The sequence below is a fragment of the Bos grunniens genome, chromosome 2 (assembly GCF_055505025.1).
Source record: "Bos grunniens cultivar Pamir isolate PY7600 chromosome 2, Bosgru_T2T1.0, whole genome shotgun sequence".
Lineage (NCBI taxonomy): Eukaryota > Metazoa > Chordata > Mammalia > Artiodactyla > Bovidae > Bos > Bos grunniens.
In genome coordinates this window covers 131,586,750-131,596,758 of record NC_141166.1, presented here as the reverse complement: position 1 = coordinate 131,596,758, position 10,009 = coordinate 131,586,750, and the positions used below count along the sequence as shown (strand labels likewise).

The window sequence follows — 10,009 nt, the reverse complement described above, 5'->3', positions numbered from 1 at the left end:
TCAATATAAAAAAAAAAAGTCAATTAACAGTCTTAATCACATTAATAACCTAAAGGAGAGAAAGTACATGATTGTATCAATTAAAGTAGAAAAAGCCATTTGACAAAATTCAACATCCATTCACAATTTAAAAAAAAAAAAAAACCCTTTAAGAAAACTAGGAATAGAGGAAACTTCCTTAATTTGATAAAGAACATCTAAAAGAAACCTACAACTACCATCATACTTAATCAGTTTCGTTCAGTTCAGTTGCTCAGTCGAGTCCAACTCTTTGCAACCCCATGAACCACAGCATACCAGGCCTCCCGGTCCATCACCAACTCCTGGAGGCCACCCAAACCCATGTCCACTGAGTCAGTGATGTCATCCAACCATCTCATCCTCTGTCTGTCGTCCCCTTCTCCTCCTGCCCTCAATCTTTCCCAGCATCAGGGTCTTTTCAAATGAGTCAGCTCTTCGCATTAAGTGGCGAAAGTATTGGAGTTTCATCTTCAACATCAGTCCTTCAGGTGAACACCCAGGACTGATCTCCTTTAGGATGGTCTGGTTGGATCTCCTTGCAGTCCCAGGGACTCTCAAGAGTCTTCTCCAACACCACAGTTCAAAAGCATCAATTCTTCTTCTTCTTTTTTTTTTTACTTTACAATATTGTATTGGTTTTGTCATACATCAGCGTGAATCCACCACGGGTGTACACGTGTTCCCCATCCTGAACCCCCTTCCCTCCTCCCTCCACGTACCATCCCTCTGGGTCATCCCAGTGCACCAGCCCCAAGCATCCTGGATCCTGCATCGAACCTGGACTGGCGATTCATTTCATATATGATATTATACATGTTTCAATGCCTTTCTCCCAAATCATCCCACCCTCTCCCTCTCCCACAGAGTCCAAAAGACTGTTCTATACATCTGTGTCTCTTTTGCTGTCTTGCATACAGGGTTATTGTTACCATCTTTCTAAATTCCATATATATGCATTAGTATACTGTATTGGTGTTTTTCTTTTTGGTTTTTTTTTTGGTGTTTTTCTTTCTGGCTTACTTCACTCTGTAATCGGCTCCAGTTTCATCCACCTCATTAGAACTGATTCAAATGTATTCTTTTTAATGGCTGAGTAATACTCCATTGTGTATATGTACCACAGCTTTCTTATCCATTCATCTGCTGATGGGCATCTAGGTTGCTTCCATGTCCTGGCTATTATAAACAGTGCTGTGATGAACATTGGGGTACATGTGTCTCTTTCAATTCTGGTTTCCTCAGTGTATATGCCCAGCAGTGGGATTGCTGGGTCATAAGGCAGTTGTATTTCTGGTCAAAAGCATCAGTTCTTCAGCACTCAGCTTTCTTTATAGTCCAACTCTCACATCCATACATGACCACTGAAAAAACCATAGCCTTGACTAGACCTTTGTTGGCAAAGTAACATCTCTGCTTTTGAATATGCTGTCTAGGTTGGTCATAACTTTCCTTCCAAGGAGTAAGCGTCTTTTAATTTTATGGCTGCAATCACCATCTGCAGTGATTTTGGAGCCTAAAAAATAAAGTCTGATCCTGTTTCCACTGTTTCCCCATCTATTTCCCATGAAGTGATGGGACCAGATACCAAGAAATGATTCTTAGTTTTCTGAATGTTGAGCTTTAAGCCAACTTTTTCACTCTCCACTTTCACTTTCATCAAGAGGCTCTTTAGTTCTTCTTCACTTTCTGCCATAAGGGTGGTGTCATCTGCATATCTGAGGTTATTGATATTTCTCCCGGCAATCTTGATTCCAGCTTGTGCTTCCTCTAGCCCAGCGTTTCTCATGATGTAACCAAAGTTACATAAGCAGGGTGACAATATACAGGCTTGACATACTCCTTTTCCTATTTGGAACCAGTCTGTTGTTCCATGTCCAGTTCTAACTGTTGCTTCCTGACCTGCATATAGGTTTCTCAAGAGGCAGGTCAGGTGGTCTGCTATTCCCATCTCTTTCAGAATTTTCCAGTTTATTGTGATCCACACAGTCAAAGGCTTTGGCATAGTCAATAAAGCAGAAATAGATGTCTTTCTGGAACTCTCTTGGTTTTTCCGTGATCCAGCAGATGTCAGCAATTTGATCTCTGGTTCCTTTGCCTTTTCTAAAACCAGCTTGAACATCTGGAAGTTCACGGTTCACGTACTGCTGAAGCCTGGCTTGGAGAATTTTGAGCATTATTTTACTAGCGTGTGAATTGTGCAGTAGTTTGAGCATTCTTTGGCATTGCCTTTCTTTGGGACTGGAATGAAAACTGACCCTTTCCAGTCCTGTGGCCACTGCTGAGTTTTCCAGATTTGCTGGCATATTGAGGGCAGCACTTTCACAGCATCATCTTTCAGGATTTGAACTAGCTCAACTGGAATGCCATCACCTCCCCTAGCTTTGTTCATAGTGATGCTTCCTAAGGCCCACTTGACTTCACATTCCAGAATGTCTGGCTCTAGGTGAGTGATCACACCATCATGGTTATCTTGGTCATGAAGATCTTTTTTGTATAGTTTTTCTGTGTATTCTTGCCACCTCTTCTTAATATCTTCTGTTTCTATTAGGTCCATATCATTTCTGCCCTTTTTTGAGTCTATCTTTGCATGAAATGTCCCCTTGGTATCTCTAATTTTCTTGAAGAGATCTCTAGTCTTTCCCAGTCTGTTATTTTCCTCTATTTCTTTGCATTGATCGCCGAGGAAGGCGTTCTTATCTCTCCTTAATGGTGAAAGACTAAAGCTTTCCTCCTAGCCTTAGGATATAAGGAACAAGTCAAGGATGTCCACCTTCACCACTGTTGCTCAGCATAGTACCGGAAGATGTAGCCAAGGCAACATTTCAAAAAAAAAAAAAAAGACCAAGGCATTCACTGTGCTGGAGTAATGGGATATCAATAGCAATCCAACAGTTCACAGTTTTTGCAAAAAGTAACTTAAAATGGATTGTAGATTTCAACATAAAGCTATCACTTTTTAGAAGATGATATAGGGGGGTATCTTTGAGACTAAGGGTTTGGTGAAGAGTACTTAAATATAACACCAAAAACGTGATTTCTGAAAGAAAAAAAGGATAAATTTAACTTCAAAATTGAAAGTCTTTGTTAAGGGACTTTCTTGGTGATCCTGTGGTTTAGAATCTGCCTTTGAATTCAGGGGGCTGGAGTTCAATCCCTGGTCAGGGAACTAAGATCACACGTGCGTGTGTGCTAAGTCGCTTTAGTCAGGTGACTCTTTGCAACCCTGTGGATGGTAGCCCACCAGGCTCCTCTGTCCGTGGAATTCTCCAAAAATCCTGGAGTGGGCTGCCATGCCCTTCTGCAGAGGATCTTCCTGACCCAGGGATCGAACCTGCATCTCTTATGCCTCCTGCATTGCAGGCGGGTTCTCTACCACGAGTGCCACCTGGGAAGCCCTAAGATCTCGCACGCACAGCTAGGCTTGTGCACTACAGCTACTGGACTGGTGCATCTAGAGCCTGAGCGCTACAACTAGAGGGAAGCCCACGCACTACAGAGGCCTGTGCACCACAGCGAAAATCCTGAGAGCTGCAACTAAGACCTGACACAGCCAGATAAATAAATATGGAAGACTTTAAAAAAACCTGTTAAATGGATGAAAAGACAAACTATGGACTGTGGGAAAGTATTTACTGACCACATGTCCGACAACGGACAGTTATCTAGAATATATAAAAAGCTGTCAAAATTCAACAGTATAAAAATAAGCAATCTGATTAGAAAACAGGTAGAAGATGTTAAGAGATGTTTCACTGAAGAGGATATACAGATGGTTGAGAAGCACTGCAAAGATGTTAACACGTTTAGCCATCAGGCAGATGCAAATGAAGACTATGATGAGCTATTTAGTTAGTTAGTTCAGTTGCTCAGTCATGTCTGACTCTTTGCAACCTCCATGGACTGCAGACTTCCCTGTCCATCACCAACTTCCGAAGCTTGTTCAAAGTCATGTTCATAGAGTCGGTGATGCCATCCAACCATCTCATCCTCTGTCATCCCCTTGTCTTCCTGCCTTCAGTCTTTCTCAGCATCAGGGTCTTTTCCAAAGAGTCAGTTCTTCCCATCAGTTGGCCAAAGTACTGGAGCTTTTAGTATACTCCAATCAGAATGTCTAAAATGAAAAAATAGGACTTTCCTGGTGGTACAGTAGAGAAGAATCCATCTGCCAATACAGGGGACACGAGTTTGATCCCTGGTCTGGAAAGATCCCACATATGGCAGAGCAACTAAGCTCATGTGCCACAACTACTGAGTCTGCCAACCTCGAGTCCACGCTCTGCCACGAGACAGGCCACCGCAGCGAGAAGCCCATGCACCGGAATTAGAGAGTAGCGCCCACTCTCCACAACTGAAAAAGCCTGCACACAACAGGGAAGACCCAGTGCAGCTAAAAATAAAATAATTAATTAACTTTTAAAAAAGAAAAATAATGATAACACCAAATGCTGGCAAAGGTACAGAAAGCCTTGATCTTGCATACTTTGTTGGTGGGCAGGTACAATGGAACAGCCACTCTGGAAAATGGTTTGGTGGTTTTTAAAAAAACACAAATATTCTTATCATATGACCTGTCAATTACATCCCTAGGTATCAACACTTTGGGATAAATACCAGAGAAATAAAATTTATGTTCATGCAAAAACATGTACACAATTGTTCATAGCAGCTTTATTTGGAGTCATCACAAACTGGAGTCCAAACTCCAGTTTGGACTGGAGGGATATCCACAAACCCAGATATCCCTTAATAAGAGAAAGGCCAAGAGAGGTGTGGTATGTCCATCCATGTCATGGAATACTCCTTGGTAACACCACAGAATGATGGAGGTAATAAGCCCATCTCAACACATCACGTCCTCTGCAATTCCATTTATATAACATTCTTGAAATGACAATATCATGAAACTGGAGAACGGTTAGTGGTTGCCAGAGCGGAGGAATGTGATGGGAGGGCGTGATCAGGATGGGACAGAATCAGGGAGGGCTCTGAGGGCTGGAATCGTCCTGCATCTTGCCCCTGGTGATAGTCACTGTGAATCTGCGTGTGTGATGCAATGGCAGAGAGCTGTACCCGTATATGCAGACTCTTGAGAGTCTCTTGGAGATCAAACCAGTCAATTCTAAAGGAAATCAGGCCTGAATATTCATTGGAAGTACTGATGGTGAAGCTGAAGCTCCAATACTTTGGCCACCTGATGTGAAGAACTGACTCGTTGTAAAAGACCCCGATGCTGGGAAAGATTGAAGGCAGGAGGAGAAGGGGATGACAGAGGATGAGATGGTTGGATGGCATCACTGACTTGATGGGCATGAGCTTGAACAAGCTCTGAGAGTTGGTGATGGACAGGGAAGCCTGGTGTGCTGCAGTCCATGGGGTCGCAAAGAGTTGGACACAACTGAGCGACTCAACTGAACTGAACTGATACACATATATTGGACCAAAGGCACATTCCTGGTTTTATAGTGGATCACAGTTAGATATCACTGGGGGGAAATGGGGTGAAGGGTACATGGGATCTCAGCTACTTTGTCACTTTCTGTGAAGTTGTTCTTATTTCAAAATTAAAATTAAAGAGTAACGGCCTAGGGGCTTCCCTGATGGTTCAGTGGTGAAGAATCTGCTTGTCAATGGAGGAAAACAGGGGTTTAATCCCTGGTCTGGGAAGATCCCACAGCTGTGGAACAGCTAAAGCCATGGGCCACAACTACCGAGCCTGTGCTCTAGGGACTGGGGGCTGCAAGTCCTGAGCCCACGTGCTGCAACTTCTGAAGCCTGCACATCCTGGATCTCCTGCTCCGCAACAAGAGAAGCCCGAGGACCACAGCTAGAGAGTAATCCCCCTTCACCACAACTAGAGAAAAGAACACGCAGCAACGAAGACCCAGCACAGCCAAAAATAAATAGGTAAATTTAAGAAATGTTTTTTTGAAAAAGGGTAGTGACCTATATGGAAAACAAATCTCAAACACAGCTGACGTATATATATATATATGTGTGTGTGTGTATATATACATGTATGCATATTACTGATTCACTCTGCTGTATAAACCTGAAACTAACACATACTGTAAAGCAAAAGTATACTCTGATAAAAAAATTTTTTTAATTAAGGAAAAAAAATAAAAGTAAAGAAAAAATGATGGCAAAATAAAAACTTCGGAAAAAAGTTGTTAGGATGGAACGTATTAGGGCCCACGACCTCCAGGGGAGGGTCATGGAGAGGGAGTGGCGGGGCTGGGATGGAGTCTCACTGGGCACAGGGGCAGTGTGGTTGCCTGGTGGGCGCACTGATGCAGTCAAGCGTGCTCGCCCCAGGGGAGAGTGCCGTCTTGATAGAAGAGTCTGGGTAATATCACACCCTGTCTTCTGCCTCCCACTCTCCTCTGCTTCTCCCAAGCACTGAGTACACCAGAGCTGTTGGACACGGTGATGAATAAGACGGAGGCCTCCTCCTCAGAGGGGCCGACTACAGCGTGGAAGAAGAGCTATGGAGCATCAGAATGCAGATACTGGCCCAGCTGGCAGACCTGGGGAGGTGTCCTGAGAGGCAGGAGTCTTGAATTGGCTCTAGAACGATGAGCTGGAACCAGTGAGGCAAAGAAAGGATTGCTGGTTAGAAAGGACGGCTGGGGCGGAGCCCTGGGGGTGAGAGTTGGTGGAAAGGGCTGGGCATGCAGGAAAAGAAGGTGTGGAGGCAGGTGTCGGCTGAGCCTCTGGGGAGCTGTGTATTAATCTAAGGGATTTGCAATTTATTCTGCAGTCTCTGGGGAGGCAGTAAAGAACAGGAGAATGGCACCATCTTATGAATAATTCAGAAACAATCTCCCTGGGCAGTGGAGAGGGCAGCTTGGAGGGCAGAAAGGCCAAGCCAGAGGACAGTGCAGGTGAAACATGGGGACCCTGGAGGAGGGCAGGCTATGGGCACCAGGTGGAGGGGTCAAAGGGAGACAGACCTGGGGGGCTGCGTAGATGCAACGTAGATACCGTGGTTCCAGAGCCCAGGCCAGGCCCCCTCCAAGAATGTCTGGAACTCAGCTTCCTCAGGTCTGCCAAATTGTCCCCGCCTGGACCCTGGGGCAGGGTGGACCCAGCCCTGGGCTACCTCATAGCCTCCTCTGAGCTGCTGGGCCAGGAGGCTGCTCACTGCTTGGGAATGTCTTAGTCTCTGCAGATGACTTGCACGGGGTCAGGCTTTTAGAGTGGATCCAGCAAGATGCTTGCTGCTGGGACTCGCACTCCCCCACCTCCATGAACTGCAGTGCTTTCAAGGGTGTGTGTACCCTTGTGAGGGTTTCTTTCCCACCTGTAGCAATTTTGGCAACAGTGCTTTATAATGTCACAGATGACCATCTCCTGTGGGTACTTTATAGGGTGTTGTTCGTCTCCTTCCAGACTGAAGACTCCTTGTGGGCAGGGACGTGTGCGCAGGATTCTGTGTGAACCCCCAGCAACCAGGGCCTGCTGGCTCCATGTTGGCTGAGCACTGACTGGAGATTTCACTGCTTGGGAGGCTGAACTCGCTCTCGGCAGCCTTTGTCTCTGCACTTAGAGGTAGGCTGTACTGGGGCCGTATTAGGCTATAAAAAACACCTCCCCGCTTCATGTTTACAATGGGGCTCATGTAAACTGTATTATATGTGTGTGTGTGTGTGTGTGTGCACACAGGATACTATTTGGAACGCCAACCATTGCTTCTTTCATCAATTTCTGTTACCCATTACCTTCCCTGGTTCAAATGGGTGAGTTTTCATCGCCTTAAGGAATGGATCAAATTTTTGGCTTTTGACTTTTACTAAAAAATTTTTTTATTTTGTTGAAGTGTAGTTGATTTACAAATATCATGTTAATTTCTGTCGTATTAATGGCACGAAGTGATTCAGTTATACATATAGATTCTTTTTCACGTTCTTTTCCATTATGGTTTATCACAGGATACTGAATACAGTTCGCCGTGCAATGCGGCAGGACCTTGCTGTTTAGTATTCTCTATATAATAGCTTCCATCTGCTGATTCCAAACTCCCAGCCCATCCTTCCACCCCTTGACAACCACAAGCCTGTTCTCTCTGTCTGTGAGTCTGTTTCTGTGTCATGGATAAATTCATTTGTGTCACATCTTAGATTCCATATGGTCTGAGTGATGTATGGTATTTGTCTCTTTTGTTCTCTTGTTTCACTTAGTATGATAATCTCCAGGTCCGCTGATATTGCTACAAATGGCATTATTTCATTCTTTTTTATGGCTGGCTAGTATTCCATTGCGTATCTTCTTTACCCATTCATCTGTTGATGAACACTTAGGCTGTTGACTTTTGACTTTTAAAAGTCTGTAGTTGCTTTTCCCATCTTGCAAGGTGGCGGGTGAAAAGGCTGAGAAGCCAGATACTAAGGAGAAGAAACCTGAAGCCAAGAAGGCTGATGCTGGCAACAAGGCTAAAAAGGTGGAAAAGGTGAAGAAAGTTAAGAAGGGGAAGCCCCACTGCAGCCGAAATCCTGTCCTGGTCAGAGGAATTGGCAGATATTCCCCATCAGCCATGTACTCCTGAAAGGCCTTGTACAAGAGAAAGTATTCAGCAGCTAAATCCAAGGTCGAAAAGAAAAAGAAGGTTCGTGTTCTTGCTACTGTCACAAAACCAGTTGGTGGAGACAAGAATGGTGGTACCTGAGTGGTCAAACTTCGCAAAATGCCTAGGTGTTACCCTACTGAAGACGTGCCTCGGAAACTGTTGAGTCATGGCAAAAAACCCTTCAGTAAGCATATGAGGAAGCTGCGTGCCAGCTTCACTCCTGGGACCATTCTGATCATCCTCACTGGGCGCCACAGAGGCAAGAGGGTCGTTTTTCTGAAGCAGCTGGGCCGTGGCTTGCTGCCTGTGATGGGCCTCTGTCCCTCAATCGAGTTCCTCTGCGTAGAACACACCAGAAATTTGTCATTGCCACCTCCACCAAAATCGATATCAGTGGTGTGAAAATCCCAGAACATCTCACTGACGCTTATTTCAAGAAGAAGAAGCTGCGTAAACCCAGACACCAGGAGGGCGAGATCTTCGACACAGAGAGAGAGAAAGACGAGATCACAGAGCAGCGCAAGGTTGATCAGAAAGCTGTGGACTCACAAATTCTGTGAAGAATCAAAGCTGTCCCTCAGCTCCAGGGCTACCTCCCCTCTGTGTTTGCTCTCACAAATGGGATTTATCCTCACAAAGTAGTATTCTGAACTTCTTGCAAAGAACCTAATTAAATAACTTGTCATTAAAAAAAAAAAAAAAGTCTGTAGTTAAGTTGCTCAGTTGTGTCCGACTTTTATGACCCTGTGGACTGTAGCCTACCAGACTCCTCCGTCCATGGGATTCTCCAGGCAAGAATACTGGAGTGGGTTGCCATTTCCTTCTCCAGGGGATCTTTCCGACCCAGGGATCGAACCAGGGTCTCCCACATTGCAGGCAGACACTTCAACCTCTGAGCCACCAGGGAAGCCCCTGGACCTGTTCATAAGCCAGTAGGCTTGGAATGGTACCAGACGAATTAGTCTAGAGCAAGCGTTGCTCCTGTCAGATCAGAAAGCTAATCTGAAGGTGAGGTTGTGGAGAATCAGAAGGGAACATGGCTACATCTAGGTTCTGAAAGAGGCCCTGACCCTGCTGCCAGGACCCATCTGCGCAGACAGTGAGACTGACAGAAAGCCATGTTTGGGAGAATCCAAGAGCAGAATACACCTTGCCCAGAGTCCCTCAGCTGTCATGCATAAGGCAGGAGAAACCTGCCTGTCCTGTCTGGGCAGTGGGCCCCAGGGAAGGTTCTCCACGGCCCCATCGTGGAGGGAGAGGCAAAGCAAATCCTTAGGTCTGTCCCAAGAGGTTGCCAAAGCCAGGTATCCTAAAATCCAGTCACCAGAGAAGGGGGCTGCTTCTCTTATGCCCTGGAACAGACACATGATGCAGTTAGGTGGGCACCATAAGGACCCTAGGCTGGAGAGAAGGGAAGGAATG

The 10,009-nt window shown here is 45.3% G+C and overlaps 1 pseudogene across 1 annotated transcript; it reads left to right on the top strand.

The window, feature by feature from the left end:
• Positions 1-8,361: 8,361 nt before the first annotated feature.
• LOC147378763 (large ribosomal subunit protein eL6 pseudogene) lies at positions 8,362-9,275 on the top strand (annotated as a pseudogene). Its single transcript, XR_015153342.1, has one exon. The product of XR_015153342.1 is annotated as a large ribosomal subunit protein eL6 pseudogene (transcript).
• The last annotated feature ends 734 nt before the right edge of the window (positions 9,276-10,009 follow it).